Source organism: Harpia harpyja, chromosome 12, assembly GCF_026419915.1.
Source record: "Harpia harpyja isolate bHarHar1 chromosome 12, bHarHar1 primary haplotype, whole genome shotgun sequence".
NCBI lineage: Eukaryota > Metazoa > Chordata > Aves > Accipitriformes > Accipitridae > Harpia > Harpia harpyja.
This window is the reverse complement of record NC_068951.1, coordinates 27,614,644-27,634,644: the sequence shown is the minus strand read 5'-3', so window position 1 is coordinate 27,634,644 and position 20,001 is coordinate 27,614,644. Positions and strand designations below refer to the sequence as shown.

The 20,001-nt window shown below is 36.5% G+C and overlaps 1 protein-coding gene across 8 annotated transcripts in view; it reads right to left on the bottom strand.

Moving 5' to 3' along the window:
• The window catches only part of PLS1 (plastin 1), a 50,605-nt gene that overhangs the window by 28,794 nt on the left and 1,810 nt on the right, over positions 1–20,001 (bottom strand). For 2 of the 8 annotated variants that reach the window (XM_052802938.1, XM_052802937.1), the window contains exon 1: positions 11,391–11,819. The exons of 5 other annotated variants lie outside the window; for them this stretch is intronic. The gene's annotated coding sequence lies outside the window, so the exon portion shown is untranslated. Of the gene's footprint in view, positions 1–11,390; positions 11,820–13,610; positions 13,631–20,001 lie in introns of those variants that run through there. One more of the 8 variants, XM_052802942.1, reaches the window with a different exon arrangement.

The following is a 20,001-nucleotide window of genomic DNA, read 5'->3' as shown; positions in this document are numbered from 1 at the left end:
GATGTTTCCTAACTGTAAGTATGCACACGTTTAGATTGCTGAGCAGTATTCAATAGGATGGGTTTGATTCCCTTAACACCATTTTCATAAATGCAAAGTAAGTTTTTACCTTTGATTTTCTAATACAAGAGGCAATGGGACAATCTTTTTGCTACTGTTTTTACTGCTGGTAAGAGAACTCTGTATGGGAGAGAATAAACTTTTCTATACTATGAAGCACTCACTAAGAATTCTTGAAAAAACACTCACTGCAGGAAATGCTGGAAAGGTCTCTAGAGCTAAAAAAGAAATGCAGAAATGCTGAACAAAGTATCCTACATGTACCTAAGCCTGTATGTGTAATGACATGAGCAATGCTCATGAGCTAGCAATGAGTGGTTCCCAACTTTAAAAAAAAAATACTATTTTTAAATAAACAAAGCAACTATTTGTTAAAAATACTATAAAGTACCATGACTTTGTTTTAAAGAACATTTTTTACACTTTCTATTTTTCTCTTGTTTTTTTGTTTGGTTGTTTGGTTTTTTTTAGTCTTTGGGGTTTATGTTTTGGCATTTGTGCTTATCTGAAACCATCAGAGTTGAATATTTCCTTCAAAAAGAAAATGACTTGGAAGTTAAGATTCTCATGTAACAAACTTCAACTGGGGCTCAGGGTTTTAAGGAAAACAAATAACATGAGATATGGTGAAACCTTCTAAGATAGCAATTGTATTGCCAGACCATTCAAGAAAATAAAAAAAAAAAAATTTGTCACAAGAGTATGTGACCACTGTCTCAAAGTACAAAAGTAAAAATATTTATTTGGGTCCTATATGCAGCATAAGCATTTATTTATCTACACTTACACTGCTGTGTAAGAGAAAAAACAAGTCATGCACTATGTAACTGATTCTTATCTCAGCAAGTGTTTCTGCTTCTTTTAAGGCAGTAGTTTTCCTTTCTTCCATGATAATATAATAGTCATTTAGTTTTCTTCCATGATGCTATATAAAAAGAGTTCCTAAACAACAGTGGGTTATTTTAATGAGATCTTGTCTACTTTACTCGAGTTAGTATTTTCTGTGTCTTCACTGGGACTGTTCCCGTGGGTCACACAGGATATGGCCTTCAGTGTGGGTGGTAAGTTAAGTCTTTTTCCTTCATGTCACTCAATCTTATTTAAGTACTAAAATCCTACTCATCCATTTTGCTAAGCTTACTAGCAGCATGTACCAGTCTTCATACTCAAAAGAAAAAAAACATTTAAAATATATATTCAGAAAAAATGACCTTACGCACAGATGTTCTGGAAGTACAAGTACCTTGATTGGAAACCTGATGTGGCAATTAAAAATAAAGAAGTAATGAACTGTGGAAAAACTGGGGAAAAAAAAATTAAACACTTAAATCCAAATTACTAAGGAAATTTAAAGGATTCTTAAGCTACAAAAAAACAGAAGACAGTCCTCTGAAATACAGAAACAGCATGTCAAAGCCTAAGTGAAATATTTAGCCACACAGGTGCAAAAGAGAACACCGCTTCTGTCATACTGTTAATGTTTTTATCTATTTACCATTACCATGAGTCAGATTTTATGAAAAACAATTTCTGCAAAGTTGCAATGCAATTAGTTTCACTCCTCCCCTTTTATGATTCATAATTTAGATTTTCCAATGTATTCTATTTCAGAAAATAGCAATCTTTGATTTCCAAAGACGTTGAGTATTTCAGTAACACAGTAGAAACATCTGTTCTTGAATGAAGCAGATAAATAAAGCTAATACCTCTGCTCTAAAAGGACAGTCTTAAATACCCTATTATATAATTACAGGGTAAATTAGCTGGTCAATTAAATGGTAGAAGTGCAACAGTCATGGTTCCGTCATTCAGAAGAGATCTAGTCTAAGCAGAGACAACACCTAAACTAGTCAGACGTTTCAGACAATTTCAATATAGAAGCAGGGACTGTCTATCTAAGCTAATAAATACCTTGCACATGCACATTCATCACCACCCAAGATAACAGTCCACAGGCAATTCTGACAAGACTTAACATTAAGCCTCCAAAGGTACATGTCTATTGGAACTATGACTACGTGCTGAAATATATATTAATTTCCAGACAAGACATTTCTCTGTACTCTGGTAGTGTTCACATGACACTTAGGTTTTCTGTAGTTGATGCTTACATTAAACCACTTTCTGCTGCCCCAGGACAGGGTAGGTACAAAGTGTTTTTATGCTGAGGAAGTGCCTTTGATCTTCTTTTCAGTCTTTGCCAATATGTTTAACGTGAACTGACAATATTCATCTATCCCTAGCCTGCCCCCTATGCCTAGAAGGCTTTTTGTATCTAAGAACAATTCACTAGAGCCTCCTGGAAACATTCCACATCCAACATTAATACAGATACAAGCTACTGTTGATACCATTGTGGCATTTCTTTGAGTGCAGAGAACTATCTGTGGCTGAGTAACCATGAAGGATGAAGTGAGTGGGCCAGTTCCTGCAGCTCTTTTGACCTGTTATGAAAGCTGTCAGAAAAAACCAGAGCAGTTAATTGGCAATCAGGCCCAATCATTTTCTCCATCCTGGCAGGCAATTGGCAATTTCTTTTCCAGCTCTTCATTTCAAATTCTATTTGCCTTGTTTCCACGCGCAGCTGCTTCTTCAATGACAATGGACATTGCAAATGCTGACTCAAAAGCTTATTTTCTTTTGTTGCTGTTCTGTCTGGCATTAGGAACACACCTCCTCTGTCCCTGGTGCAAATACCACTCCATCACTGTACCATCCTTAAATCTGTAGTTTCTAATGTCAGCCAGGCTAGCATAATTTGCAAATACAGGTTGTGCTTTTATGTCAATAACCAGCTGGTTATTAGTATGGACTATCTATAATTACAACACATGAAAACTCTGTTTCTCTTATTGGGCTTTGAATCAAACTGCTATAGTTTTTAATACAAAACAACCCTCACAAAACCCATAGTTTAACCTGTAGCATTCCTGCATTAGTTTATCTGGGATTCTTTAAGCCAATGTGGTGGAAACAGGGTAGCTTTCATGCACCATTAGTCTCTTTTAAGCTCTTGCCAGATTAAACTAGGAGTTCTATCCTGTCTCAGTGAGAAAAGAGTGCATTATAAGGTAAAAGACATACAAAAGGAACTTTAAAACAAAGATATGCATCAGATGTTCCCTTTAATCAGTAAGGAGAGGAAAAAATGCTGCTGTATTTTAACTGAGGAAATGCTAATTAAACATTAGTGGAAAGACTTGCATATAATAAAAATTTGAGCAATGGAACTAACTGCCATTGATATACAGAATGTTAGCTTTATATGAATATACACAGACAGGAGTTTCTGATGACTTTTCAAGAAGATAAAACTACCCAAGTTTTTGTTTGCTCTGTTTGGTTTTGGGGTTTTTTAGGTTGGTTTTTTTTTTTCCCCAGCTTATACTGAAAGATCTTTTTACTTATGCCAAGATTATTCTTGATGCCCAAATATAAAGATGATTAGGGGCCAACTAAATCAATCCTTTAACAATGTGAAAGGACAAATTATTTTCAGTGTTTCACTGGTGGTCTATAATAAAACAGCAGTGGAGATTACCTTTTTTTTTTAAATTTAGTGGAGATTAACTTTTTATCTTACTGTGATAAGTCTTTTAATCTTATGACAAAAAGAATAATCAATAGGGTTCAGTGACTTTATAATTTTTTTATTATAGTTTACACTGGTATAGGATATGGAAAGATAGCTTATCTTTTCCATATCAGTGAAAAAACTGCAGGAGACATTAATAGGAGAGAAATACACTTCATGTTACACAAAGTGAAAGAAGCCTTGATTGCAGAATATAGTCATAGACTACGAGGTTGGAAGGGACCTCAAGGATCATCTGGTCCAGCCTTTCTTGGCAAAAGCATGGTCTAGACAAGACGGCCCAGCACCCTGTCCCCCCGAATCTTAAAAGTGTCCAATGTTGGGGAATCCACCACATCCCTGGGGAGATTATTCCAATGGCTGATGGTTACTGTGAAAAATTTTCCTCTTGTGTCTAATCGGAATCACCCCAGGAGTAACTTGTATCCATTACCCCTTGTCTTTTCCATGTGACTCCTTGTAAAAAGGGAGTCTCCAACTTCTTTGTAGCCACCCTTTAAATACTGGAACATGGTGATAACGTCTCCCCTAAGCCTTCTTTTCTCAAGGCTGAACAAACCCAGTTCTCTCAGCCTTTCCTCATATGGCAGGCTTCCCAGTCCTTTGACCACCTTTGTGGCCCTTCTCTGGACCCTCTCCAGCCTGTACACATCTTTTTTGTATAGCAGGGACCAAAACTGAACACAGTATTCCAGGTGTGGCCAGTCCTCTAACCATAGAAAGAATCTAATACCCCTGTAGAATGATGAGCACTGGGTCTTATAAAGAAAGAAGATACAAAAAAAGATCCACTCCTAATGCAGCAAAGAGGATACTTGTAAACCTTTAAAACAGGAGAGCTCCAAAACATCAAAGTAATTAGCTAAATAAATACATACACCTGTATAGAAAAAAAAAAGAGATACTGCAACTGCTGAAGCACATTGCTGATTTTTGAAAGAAGAGGCAGGGTATAATTATGGTATCAGGTACAGTCATTAACAGAGTAGTATGAGGTGGAAAGTTCTTTTAGTATCATACTGTCAGTCTGAAGCTTCTCTACCTGAAAGAGTCAGAGAGTATGTCATAAACATGGCTGGATACATTTATGACCATCAAAAGTATTTAATTACTGTAAGTTAGAGGATAACAATGAAGAAATGTTACGCTTCAACATATAAACTGATAATCCATGGAATTTTCCTCAGTCTTCTACGTACAGCATTACACAGTGAACAAGGTACAATCGAAGAGGGAAAAATTGGTATTTTTTTAACTTCTTCCAAAACCGTATGCACTAATCTTTGTTAGAGGAGGACTATCAAACCAGCCAGAGTGGTAAGTTCTGTGCCCATGAAATATATATCTTCTGTAAGGAGGACTAGAAGATTTACACTGAAGTTAATTATTCACTCTATAGGAATTTATTCAATAGAGTACAGTAACTCTGGTGAATAATAAAAATCAACATTTTCCACTATGCCTTCAAGATAAACATGGGTGACCCAAGAATAAACAGTAAAACATAAGCTGAGATACCTAACTGTCAGACTGGTCATGGGCCTGATCTGATTTCACTTACTATGCCATAAGTACAGAATAATTTCATGAGGCTTAAGTCAGGATGAAGAGCAATTCTATTATAAAGCAGATACGAGTTTACTTTAGAAAGATACCTTTTCATCCAAACAAAATGCCTTCAGCTTCCTTTGGCTGCCAAGTATAGAGAATAGCCATGCAAATTCATCAACAGTATCAGTTTCACATAGTTTCCTCCACATGCATCATTCAGGAGGAGCTCAGACTGCCTGTGCTTTGTATTGTTGCATTCAGCACTCCGAATAAAAAACATCAATGGAAACCTTACCTATGCCAGAAGGACCACTTCTAGGAAAGTAATTCTGAAAAAATGCTCTTGCATGCAGAGTTCATAGAAGTACCTTTTCTGAAACATTTGGCAAACCTAACCTGTTTACAGTTTAGCTACACCAACACTTTGGGCTGAATTTGCCCAAACTGGTTATCTCAGACCATGTATGACCTGTTCTGGTTTGGTTAATTAGTTATTTTTCTAAAAGTTCTACAAGTTTCACCTGCCTCCAGCACAGGGCTGGGAGTTTTTTACCCCTGTTCTGGAACAGGGACATGAAATCCATCTACTCCATATCCACAGGCAAAGCGATGCCTGCTCATACAACATTAACCCAGATGTGGCCTGATTTATAAAACTCATAAATTTCTGCTTGAATCTGCTGTGTCAAGGTTTGAAGCTGTACTCTACCATTTCATTTCCACTAAGCTACTACTACTACTATGCTGTAGTCTAGAATACAAGGTGGTATGCAAGAATTCGCCTCTGCAATTGCTCCTTGCAGCTGCCAAGACAAGGCACAGCACTTTACCCTCCAGTTCCAAAGACCAAGGGCAAAGCAGGGAAGTGAACTCCAGTCTTCCAAGTCCCACAACAGATTACAGGCCACTGCTCCACTCCTCATCTCATTTGCTTTAATACAATAAGCTATAGCATTAATGAGCATGTCATGTAGAGCAAATCTGAAATAGTGACGTTCTCTGTGAAACCGGAATGCTGAGGTGATACAGGTCAATACTACTAGCCCTGCAGAGCTGTGTGCATGAGTTACTGCTTTTGAACTGTATTTTCTGATGTTTATAAATACAGTAATTCATAACATACTAGTTGTGGTTAGATCACTTTTGCAAGTAACACAGAACAGCAAGGAAGTTAAATATGTGTATTTCTGCAATACAGCGTGTTCTGGGCTCCCTACCTGTTAGCAAACCATTTCCAGATGAAAAAAATATATGCACAAAGCTGCTTCCATGCAACAAGTAGCTTTTATTTAGAACTTGAGAATACCAGGCAAATCAGTATTGGAAATACAGAAACAAGATTTTTCTCATAGATCTCTTGATAAGAGACAACTCTTCTGGTTTTCAGAATACAAAAATCAGATTGACTGCAAGAAAAATATACCCCTTAATCTGAAGCAAAATCATCCCAGTTTTGAGATGGGCTTTACGTTCTACTTGATGAAAACTTCAAGATTAAGTATTCTGAACTATTTGCATATTTTATGTAATTTAAATATAACATATTAGCTTTCCAGTAAATTAGGGAGTACAGAAGCAAAGTATACAATATAAAATACTAAACACTTGTGCCATAATAAGCAACAAATTAAGGGACACAGAAATAAAGTTTCCCCACAGAATCTCTAACATGGTTAAATTCAAAGAACTCTGACCCAAAGTAAAGGTTGGATACAGTGAATCTGCTAAAGTAGCACTTGCTCGCGGTCTTACTATGCACAACCTTTGCCTTGCACAAAGTTCAGTAACAGCACACACAGGGTATCCAAGCTCTGTCAAGAGAAGCGCAGACACATAAGGAAAATGAAAGCACAGTAGGAATTGGAATACACTCAAACCATAAATCTTAATTATCTTTTATGCTATCTCAACATCTTTCATGATCAATTTGAAATATTTTAAGTATTTGTTTCATTCCCCAACAACATAAATATTTAATCAGAAAAAAGAACACGAAATGCATAAGGACTTAATGTTTAACATAAACATACCAACTATCCACTATTAAGAGACCGTTCCCACTAAAAAGTGTTTTCAGAACGCTCTGGGAATAAAAGAAGCTTATGTTCTCATGGAAATGAAATAAACAAGAATAAGAGTTGTTACAATCTACAGTAGAAAAGGATGGTCCTATTACGCCCTTTAAAGAAGTTCAAGCCTACTACTTGCAGGCAAACAGCTTGGAGACAGAGCTAAGGGTGCACAAGTTCAAATGCCTGGATGACTTCAGAAGCTGGGAAGATGTGCTACCAACCTATTGCAATTCAGTTCTAAAACACCCTAATCAAGCCTTACAGTTGGTCTAAAGGGGATTAGTTACTTTTGCATTCAGGTACAGAACATCTTCCAGAGGCTCACAATGCACCTTATTGGATACTATCACAGCAAAGGTACCAGAGTTATTAAGGCCAAGTTTTTCAGTTGTATTCCAGCAACTTCAACCGGAGTCAGCTGAATTGGTGGATTTTCAGCACCTCTAATAATGATGCCATAAATAAGCTAGTGAAAAACTTTAGAAACAAATAACTCAAGTACAATGCAACTGCAATGATATTCCTTCCAAGACAGACAGAAACAGTTCTTGTTTAGTGCTGCCATAGAAATGTAAGTGTTAGTGTAAACAGAAAGGTTCCTCAAGGTCTCATTTCCACAGTTCATTACCTTGACAGTGTGCTTCCCCTTCCTTTCCTCTCCTCCCACACCATGACCTTTCTTTCCCATAACCCTGCTCAAGTGATAACCACCAGTGGCAGTTGTATTGGATGGTCGGGTCATGTGGATTCGGGGGAGACGAGTAACAACACAATAGCTAAGGGCTAATTTGAGCAATGCACCCATCTAACCACAGTGCTGGTCAATGTCTGACTCAAGCCAAATTTGAAAAAAACTAACATCTGTAGCCGGTATGTAAATATGACTATAAGCCAATTATCTTACTCCATAAATAGTGGACAGCCCAGAGCCCATTGAGCTCTCCTATATGGCAGCAGGCTGCATGCCATGATCTCCCCTCGAGTAGGGACACCTCTCAACATTACTCCTTGAGGTTGAGAGAATCTTTATCACATCAGATACTCAGTAACTGAATTGGGAATAAGAGCGCTAAAACTTTGGAATCTTAGCTAAGTGATATAAAGGACTGATTGCACATATATAATCCTTTAGACATAAACCATTGACCAAGTCTGGGACTAAGTCTGGATCCAGCTGCACCTAAACTCCCCTCTGAGAAGGTGTTTAGAATGCAGGGGGGTCCTTTCTGAACATCATGACTCAAAGGGAGGGTCTCCCTTACAGTTTTATCTGATCCCATCCTCTATGCAGTAAACAATCAAGTGTACCTTGCCATCACATCTTGTTAAACCACTGTCACATTTACTATCAAACTTTGTTAAATCACTGTTTTGTATCAATAAACATATTTCTACCTCTCTCTTATGAGTGAAGTGCATCACTCCATCTGCAACAATTACACACACGGAAAGTCATACACATACTTGCTAACATTTTGATTTTACAATAAGAAACTCTTGCATCCAGCAGGAAAACCTGTGTGCTGTTAAAGGCACACAAGGACGGGAAAGAATAGGCAATAACAGCGACAGGAAAAGTGGGATCAGGGAATTCCCTTGGGAAACACGAGATCATGCATAAGACCTTCCCTTTGTTGAGCAAACCCTAGAACAAATGTCTTCTCTAGACTATTAGAAAATGTACATTTGTGGAAACCACTAGGATTGTAATACATGTGATCTTTGTGGGTGTGGTACTAACCTTCCCAATGTAAATCATTTTAGTGTTGCTTTAGCTTCCACCATACTGTCCGTAGTCTAGAATAATTTTTACCTTTTACTAATACAGTTAAAACTAGTGCTCACAAAGGAAATTCACAAATCCTGGTATAAAACTCATGAAACTTGCAGCCCATTTCTGAAAGCTGTGTGGCTTACCCTTGAGACACCCATTCTCCCCCTTCAGATATATAACATCGTTACAATTAGGTTTGCTTCTATTCACATGCATTTACACTGAAAAATTTTATTCACATTAAGCATTAACATGTTTTCCTTAGACAGCTCAAGAAAACTACCGAGCCTGCCCACTATAACTCAAAATAATAATGGTAACAGAAATGAAGCAACCCCATCATCTCATCTTCTAATCCAAGAATCTTAAGTTGAGTTTCTGAATATAAATTAAACATTTAAAGGCACTGTTCTGAAAGCAACAATCTTGCTTTTCCATTTTACACATGGCAATGTCTGTATCAAGTAATCCATGGTTGCAAACCTACAATCAAATTAATTAGCAAGGTATTAACAGTTACGATGGGGCTCAGGACAGATTAAGGTGACTTGGTGGAAGAAACTTCTTTACAAGTGTAAACACCATAATGTTTACACTCATCCCAGAAGCATTTGCCTGAGCCCTGAACAGAAGCCAGATTTGTCTTTCAACAAGTTCAATCAACTTAATACACTGTTTCATTTTATAGGACCTTTTCTTATCTCTTCTCACTGGCAGTTATCATTTGCCCGCTGGATGGATCATCCGATACTCTCCAAAAATCAGCTCATTTTACTGAAACTTACATCCCATGCTTCCTAGTCATTGTGCTTTGCAACTAGCATTGGATGCGGTGCCTCGGATGATACCACCAAAAGCAAGGAAAAAATAGGGGATGAACTAAGAACAGCCACCATAGCACAGGGTGTCAAACCCAGAAATTGTGGCAAGATGAATGCCTACTAAGGTGAAAGCATCACAGCAGTTTTACCATGCAAATGCATGTTAGATGGAAAGAGTCTATCGTTAACAGATAGGAAACTTGATGAGAAACTAGGAACCAGTTTGTAATAAAACCCATTTGATTACCAGTCACTGATCTGAAGAATAGAGGGTTTGGGTTTTTTTTTTAAGTCCAAACTTGGTTTCTCTGTGACATTTCATTAAAGCAAACCACACTAAAAAATAAATGGAAAAGCTACACTAATAAAAGCAAGTTCACTCAGGCACTCCATCCTCAAGTCATTCTTTTGTGCCTAGGCTGACATTACATATCAAGTTTACAACACCAAAAGGAAATGAGTTAAGACATGCCAGCAAATGATACTTAATCTCTTTCTTTCTCTGTCTAGGTTTATGCACATACAGCTTTTGTTAGCATGCAACTACAATGACAAATAAAAATTGCATTATTTTTATAGGAAATTCCTATATAAATATTGTCCTATATATATCTTAATTAGGAAACAAATCCTGAAATTCTTATTGAAACATTTGCATCAATACAAATTTTGTCTGTGCATGCAGCAAAACTCATGCTCAGAACTCACGATGTGTTGACAGAACCCTCATTTGACAGAAGGGCTTTCTGGGTGTTCCAGTACTCTACAAATAAGATTCACAACTTGGGGGTTATGCTTTAATTATTCTTGTACTTCTTTATTAAACTACAGCACTGCTAGTTAACTACTAAACAGAAATGCTAACCAGAAGCAATAGTCATAAACCCAACTTTTCAAAAACAATCACAAGTCAGACCCTAACCAAGTAAAAAAAAAATGAAACGGCAAAGGGTTTTAAAATTACTTATATGGAATGACATCCATCTTCTGTTTTCAGATACTTCGCATTATTCTCAGATTAACTTTTCAAGCTTTTCTCTGTAACTGGAAGGACTAGAAATTTGTTTTAAAATTAAACAGATCCTCACATAACTTCTCAACTTCAAAAACCGTGACTTCTGAGAACATCTTCAATTTTCATGGAAAGCTCAGTCAAATTGTGAGAACTGATGATGTTGTGGAATTCACTGACTCACCATCTTCTGGTCTGCCTCTAAATTACAATTTAAATAGTACATTTCTAAAAGTGATAGTGCTATTAAAGTCAAGTAGTTGCAATGTTATCTCCACCTCAGCATTTATAGTAAGGAAACAAAAGTAATCAGAAACATTAAAATACAACAAATAGCACAGCTTTTCACTATCTACCAACTTCTAGCACAGCAATTGTTATTACCAATTTCACAGCCAAAATTCCGCTGCTGCTATTAGCAATTTACAATTTCACGTTATGAGCTTCACAGTTTTTCAGTTCGCTGGATTTTGCATTCCATCTACTACAATCAAAGTATACTCACCCTCAACTGTTTAATCTGTTACAGTATCACTGATATTTTTACAGTATCTTTTGCAAGGCTGTCGGTTTTTGTCCCAAGCCTCTATTTCTTCCAGATTCGGTGCCTCTTGAGAGGTAGGACATACTGTACTCGGTGTGCTTTGCTAAGGAATTTATCCTTCTATGGCACTCATAACTTCAGAAAAGTATCTTTTTCTTAAGCCAACCGGAACATTATGAACCATTTTTCTCTTCTCCAAGCGTGAAAATAACATTTAGTTAGCACGTAACTTAAAAAGCAAAACTATGAACAAAGCTATCAGTGAACAGCCTAAGAGGCAGAAGGGGACGCAGATCTTAAAACAGCGCAACTGCAACACTCCAGAAAACTACTGCCTTTATCCTTCCGTGTGCCTACTCTCTGGTAGTCTGAAGTAGGAAACCTCAGCTTGCTACAAATCCTAAAACTCCAGCGGAGTGCCACAGGCTAACTCTTACTAATGAACTTAGTTTTAAGGTCACCCCAGAAGTTAATCATGTGAAGATCATTAAGAGTAACAATAGAAACACACATTCATTCTCCTGCCCTCAGCAATTCAATTTACATCCACTTATTCTTCATATTTTAGCTAACTGCAATTACTAAATAATACCAAATAGATGTGTGTTGCCAGACTATTTTTCAGTTTTCATTAATTATCAGATGGCAGTATGGCCTTCTGTCACCTGCTAATTCCTCATTCAACTCTACATGGTTCAAAAGATTATTAGAAGATTAGACTGATCAGCTACTATACTACAAGCAAGCCAGGATTTTCTGTCATGGAAAATTCATAGGTTATTTTTGTTTTTCTTTTTTCATTGGTCAACCTAGAGGAAAAAAAGAGGGTCTTCTACGATACACAGCAAAAGCAAATGGCAGCATTTTAAAACCATCCAGTCTCTGTAAGAGTCCACAGATGCATAAATTCTACCCATTTGCCAGTTCATAGCCTTAAGGAGCTATGTTTGCTGAAGTGCTGAGGATGAAAGAAGCACATTAATAAATCTGAGGAACTAAAACTAACTAGGGTATTGTTTGTAGCTTCTAAACTACAAGACTATTTAGAGCAGACATGAAGTTCATTTGGTGGTACTGTAGTTCTTAATAATTAGGCCAGAAGAAAACATCTCCAGTTGTTGTTGCCAACTGTCAATTTTAATAATATTTTGAAGAGGAAAAAGAAAAAAAATTTCTGAGCAAATTTTTTGCAACTAAATTATTCAAAACCTCAGCCTTAGGATTCATATGATAGGAGATACTTTTTATTTAAGAATATAAAGTTGTTTCTGATGCTTAGGTGAAAACTTTACCATCTTACAAACATCAGAAATAAAAATTAAAAAAACTTTATAAAAATCTTGGGTTTAGACAAATGCTTTGATTTTTTTTTTCATAGTTTCAGCTGGCAACATGAGGAGACATCCCTAAGCATTTAAAATCATACATTGCAACTATGCAAAAAAAAAAAGTCACGAGTTTAAAAAAAAAAAGTCTAAATATAAAATATAGCCAGGCATTTCTACTAAAACAATACATATCTAACATTTCATTCATGTGCTGCAAAACAATGCATAAAGACATCCACGATTTTATTAACTAGAAATTTTGTTTCCTTTTTCAAGTATTATAAAAACATTCATCTTACAAAATAGTGCTAGGCTAGTAACAACCCTTACAAACCTCAAAATGACAGTTCAAAAACATTAGTTTTTGCTTTAAAATTAATGACTGGAAGTTCCATAAACTGAGAGAGATATGCTTATACAGTTATCTACAGTCTAGTAAGCATAGGGCACAAGGCTTACTACACAGAACATCCTGTAAGCTGGTCATGCAGATTACCTTTGTAAGGAGTCTCTAGAGCAGATCTTACAAGATACACGTTTTATTTCACATAATATTTTAACTAAATACGCAAACATTTTGGATTTTAAGTTAGCTACAAGTCTGCACCAAGGGGCTCATCCTCCTCCCACTGACCTTCACAAAAACTGAATAACCCTAATAATAATCGTTTACTGCCATTTTACACAGTTACAATTCATGAAAAATAACTCATATTTCCAACTCTCCAAAATTAATGCTCTTGAGCATTAAACAATAATCTATATTTAAATCCCCATTTTAAAATTTCTAAACATGGCACAGAAATATTTATTGTGCTATTACTATCCGTTAGCAAGCCAACACTATGCTTACCTTCCATACTTTCATTCAAATATGAGGGACAAGCTATCCCATTATTACTGGTCTATCTCCCTCTGATTGAGGAGTCCAGCCCAAAGCAATACAACTGAGTCACATCTTAATGAAGAACTTCTTAGGTAGCACAGAGACTACAGTTGCACCCAATTACTCATCCAACATATGCTTATTTGATTGAGAAGGACTGACATGGATTAACCCTATTGAGTTTAAATTCCTTGATCTTAATTTACTTAGTAAAAAAGCAGAATGGTAGCTTAAAGAATAAATTATATGGCAGAAGAATTTGTTCCATAAATTAATCACCACAAAAAAAAAAATTCAGGAGAGAAAGCATGCAGAAACTTTGGAATGCAACAGAAATATGTAATCAATTACTATAGATAATTTCTACTTTCCCCAAGGCAGTCTATCAAACAGCACTTTATTAAAAAGCCCAGCATGGCTGACCCAGTAGCTGTCTTTCACCACAACAGGAGAGCTGCTGTTTTAGGGTGCAAGCCACCTTATGGAAACAAACTGTCATGGTTTAACCCCAGCCAGCAACTAGGCACCATGCAGCCACTCACTCACTTCCCCCCACCCAGTGGGATGGGGGAGAGAATTGGGGAAAAAAAGGAGAACACATGGGTTGATATAGACAGTTTAATAGGACAGAAAGAAAAAAAATAATAATGATGATGATGATAATAATAATAGAACTGGAATATACAAGTGATGTACAATGTAATCGCTCACCACTCACTGACCAATGCCCAGTCGGTTCCTGAGCAGTGACACCCCCCCCCCCCAGGCCAACTCCCCCCAGTTTATATACTGGGCATGACATCACATGGTATGGAATACCCCGTTGGCCACTTTGGGTCAGCTGCCCTGGCTGTGTCCCCTCCCAACTTCTTGTGCCCCTCCAGCCTTCTTGCTGGCTGGGCATGAGAAACTGAAAATTCCTTGACTTAGTATAACCACTACTTAGCAACAACTAAAAACATCAGTGCGTTATCAACATTCTTCTCATACTAAATTCAAAACATAATACTATACCAGCTACTACAAGAAAAAAAATTAACTCTGTCCCAGCCAAAACCAGGACACAAACATAACACAGAGTGTCAAAAAGAGGGATTTGCTCTGGCATGACAAACAACAAGTCCTGTGTGGCCATTATGTCCTTTTTGGTAGGACGTGACCAAACCACCTTGCCCATGCTCAAGAAGCCAACTGGGAGGTTTGAGTTTCAGGCAGAACAGAGAGTCTTAAAGATTTTTGCAAATTTTGGGGGAGTATATGCATTAGGTTTATTTTTTTTTTTTTTTTAAATCTCTACTAAAAAGAAGATTGCTTTCCCTTTCAATACCATCTTTATGCAAAAGCTCTATCACCTTGACACACATAGCATTACCAAACTGCAAGAGGCAACTGAAATTTTGCCAGGCTTAATTTTACTAGAATGACTTAAAAAAAAAAAAAAAAAAAAAGTTGGAGTAATTCCCATATACACAATGGAAACTTCCACTTTGCAATGGTGTACCCACATGTACGTTTTAGTTAATGCTCATAAAGTTATATTTTACTTTATTCAAAACATTACAGAGTACCCAACACTGTAGCTTACAGAGGATATATATTTTCCATGTATGTTTAGCAATATTTATCTGGAGACACACAGTAATAGCAGAAAAATGAAATCCCTTTGGAAAGATCAAATATATATAAATAGCAATGATTAAGATGAATAAGACAGCAGCTTTTGGAAGAATTTGTCCAATAAGCCTTGAATGAGTGAAGGAGTTACCTGTGGATACAACTCTAAGCACATGATAACTCTCTTTTAAATCAATAGAATTATCGATAAAACGTAAATTTCTGTGCTATAACATTTTGCTAATTCGGGATGTGAAAAATATTCTGCCCCATACAAATAAGTGGCTGATAAAGGTGATGACAAATAAAGCAAAATATATCTTTATATTCAGTTATGAATTGTTTTCTCACTGAATACGTCATGTTACCTAAGGGGGGAAAAAAAGATCAATCAGATAATCAGAGTCAAGTCCTGATGCCAGCTATATCACTGGCAAAATCCATACTAGTTTTAATTAAATATATCTTGATTCTATAAATCAGGCCTAGAAGGAGTAGAAACATCACAGAAGTAAAATACTTTGGTCAATAAAAAAGGAGAATTTCATACTCCTTTATATTGACCTGCCTTTAGGATATGAAAGAACAGAATCTAGTTTCCCCTTGTCATAAGAGGATAAACTAATGCAAAGAGAAATGGTAGGACATGTGGAAACAAAATGGAAGAAAGGGAAACATGGAGCTAAAAGAGGAGCTTCATGAATCAGCAAGACAAAAAACATTCCAAACTATAAAAATTTCAGAAAAGAAAAACCTATCAGGAACACCTGGTTTGAAAAGGAAGAGCTAGCTCCTGAAGCTCACACTGAGACAAATCCTTTAAATTAGCATTCAAGTAAATATAATCTTGCTGATAACATATGGCCTAATATTTCAGCTTTTCTACATGTCAATGTTTTTAATCAGTCCATTCTACCAGTGATTATTAGTAAGATGAAAGGATGAATACACTAAGTGAATTAAAGTGGGTAATGCTGGATCCAGCAGTAATCTTTTTTGCTAGTGCCTATTATTTTTAAGGAAGCATCTACAAGAGAACCCTGAAAGTGGGTTGATAATCCTTTTCTCACCAAAAGCATGCATGTAGAAGCACACAATCTGCTTTATCCATAATTTATTTCTGATGCTTAACAATACCAGTCTCACTGATGAGCTATTGTGATGTACTACCTTTATTCTCCTTGGACACCTGTATGTAATAGCAGTAACTAAGTACACACCTCCACATAAAACCCTAGAAATTCATCAAGTAATTTACATTTAGACATACTAAAACAAATAGTTATGTATACAATAAGGTCATGAGTGACATTTAGTATTTCCGGCATATAACCAGCTGAATCAAAGCTGAAATCATGTAATTAGTAATTTTATCACAAACATAATACACTGGAGAATAGATAAGTCACCCTTACTGTTTCATTTTGCAGCCCTTTCTTAAAGGTGTAGCAACAGTGATGCTTAAAAACCCCTTAATAAAGTGGGATTACATGACTGTAATGCAGAATTGTATCCATATTGATCTGACCAATGCCAGTTGTTTTCATTGTTAATAGCCCTTTGAATATCACAACATGACCACTAGTCAACTGTTTGCTCAGTGAATGTCAAGGCTGAAATGAGCTAGTGAGACAACATCTTACACAGAAGATCTTAAAACCTAGGTTTTAGCTTGATAAGCATTTGCGGTTGCTTAGCTAGGTATCTTTTCCCAGCACTACATTTACAATTTATTGTTTCCTTATTGTCTGGCACAGTACAGTGGAGCCTTCTCCAGTAATAATTCTATTTGCTAGTATCAGATCCTTTTACTTGCTAGTTCTACTTTTATTTAATCCATTTATGTAGACCTAGTGATTTTTTGAGATTTTATGGTAACAGTTATCAGGGATGTGAAGTATTTCACACATCATGGTAAATGCTATGAAAATACTTTATTTAATTAATTACCGCAATAAGAAGGGTGGCAACTAAACATTAGACACAGACTTTACGTGAAGTGTTAAATGTAAGGGTACAATCTTTTTAGTTTAGGCATTTCCATACTACATGCTGTTAAGGTGGTGTCTATTCTGTTGACACAACCCTTACAGAGCAGCGAAGGCTCCAAGTACTGCAAAAATACTCATCAGGTAACACATGCGCCTCCAAAAGGTAATCAATACTGTTCCAACATATGTAAGTTTAATCTATTTCACTTCTAAAAAAAAGAGGGTAAAAGGACAAAAACCATTAAACCCCTTTTTCCCTCCTCCATTGCGTTGGTTTGTATAGTAAGCCATGCAATGGGGAAAGTTGACATTTAGCAGAACTTTCATAAATATTCCCATGCATAAACTCTATTCTAGTCTTAATTTGGATGGAACACAGAACCAGATGGAAAATTATTTCTCCTCACATTAAATCTCTCAGAAAATAACAATTTTCCACTATGAAAATTGTAGCTAGTACAGTTACTCAGATTTTCACTGAAGAAATTCTAATAAAAGAACCTATGTAATTACAAAGAGCCAGAATTTTCAAACGTAGTTTAAATGACATTTTAAATTAAAACACTGCACAATTTTCTCCTAGCATGACTAGTACAGTTTTGCACTTTATTAAGGGATTTTTAATCATTGCTGTTGCTACAAGTTTAAAAAAAAAAAATTTCCAGAGCCAATTAAACCACAGAAAAATTTCTCCCACGAAATCATTGACAGTTACATTCTTTGGTTCTGCATTTTTTTTTAGTTTTTAAAACCAGCATTTAAGATTCTGCAAATTTTGCCTTAGGGAACTAGATTACAGGCATCTTAACTCTCATTCAAAAATTATCAGCTCAAAAAGTCTTGATGTTACAACACTGATCCTAGTAGTACATACATTTCTGTGCATTTCCTCCACAGTTACTAGCCTCAAGAATAATTTCTCTTCTAGAAATACCAGAAAGCAAGAAACAAGTAACAAAAAGATCTATACAGGCAACTACTTTTAATAGTAGTAGCTGTAGATAAGCAAAAAATAGTCATTGCTGCTATATAAATAATAAGGCCAGGTTCCAAAAGAATGTATAATCTAACATGCTATCTCTCCAAATTACTCAAATGTTTAATTTTACATCTTCAGGTTTATTCATATAAAAAATATGATAAATGCTTCCAGGGCTAGGACCTGTCTAGATTACATATAGAAATAAAAGACATGAGAAAAACAGATTTTAATGTCATATATTTTCTTTCCTCACTTTTTTTCTTCTCTCTTTTGCCTGTTAGTTTTTGCTTAGCTGTTGGATGTTCAAATTCTTCTTTTAGGCTTCTGGCTTGCCTGTTGTCCTTACCACCATTTACTGTTTCAATTTCGTTTCAGTTTTTCACTTTTTTTTTTTTTTTTAAATCATCAAACCAATATTCTGTACCCCTTCACTCCAGCCAAGTTGACTAAGTAACACAGGCATAGATAAGAACAGAGCATGCTGGAATACACATTTTTATGGTGTACAGGAACAACACAATGTGTTCAAAGGTCAGGCAACTACTGTGACAACCACTTTCATGACTATATATGGAAATTTATCTTCAAGTAATCATACAGACTATCAGGTGTTATTACAGCAACCATGCAAATGATAAGCCATAAGCATACCTTGATATTACATGAAACTACGTAGTAGTACAGTTCAGAGGACCTCCATGCACCATCTTGCCTGCATTTCCTCTGACCACTGTATCAGCTTGTATAATGTTCATATTTCACAGTTCATGAAATCATCAAGGAATACACATGTGCATTTAAATGTTTTAGTATAATCACTTGTGTTTACCTGCAAGAGACAGCTGAGATTTAACTGCAGTCACACTAACCACACCCACAGAGTGGATGAGCCCCAAGAAGAACAGTAATTCTACCTCAGAATTAAACAACAGAGGGAATAGAAGAACAATCAACATGCTCTTGTGCTCTGGGACCTGCCAGCCCAAGGTAAAGTCACTCAGTGTCTGAAAATAAGTACATTGACCTGCAGAGGTGTGTGGTAAAGAAGCAACAAAAGCCAAAGAAGATAGAGGCCTTGGTGTGGAAGAATCATGCAATTATACAGTGAGAGGACTGCGCAAGTGGGGAAAAGGGGGGGGGGTAACATCAGCTTCAGCAGAAATCTTGGTAGTGCCACATACACTGGATTTGATACTTAGCTCTACCTATCTGCATGAATTTCCCCGAGTTCTGCAACCTGCGAGCTCTGCACACCTAAGACTCATTTCACCAATATGCATGCTGCATTGGACAGGAAAATACAGAATGGTCTCAAGGCACACTACTTTCATTAGTAATTAGTCACTCTCTCCAGCTGGATAACAACACACCTGGCTGCTCCTCCTGAGGGTCAAGAGACATAAAAGCATAAAATAATGGGATAAGGAAGAAACAAGGAGATGAATTAAGAGTTTATTGAACTGCTTACCGTGTGTTCAAGAAAAGCAAGGAATGAAGTCAGGTATTGCAGTTGGTGCTTCTTTGGAGGGTTTGGGGAGTGCTAGGTTTTGTGAGTGCCCATAAAAATGTTTTCATGGGGAGCATCTAGAAGAGTTCTTACATCCTCACAGCACAATGAAGTTATTATGGGCAGTCTTACATAGACTCTTATAAAACCACGGTAGCAGGAGGAACTTGATGATATGGTCAGAAGGCAGTAGATGGGGCTTTACAACCAGGAAGTAAAAAAGTCTCCTAACTTCACTCCCAGTAAAGAATGGAGAGCAGGAGA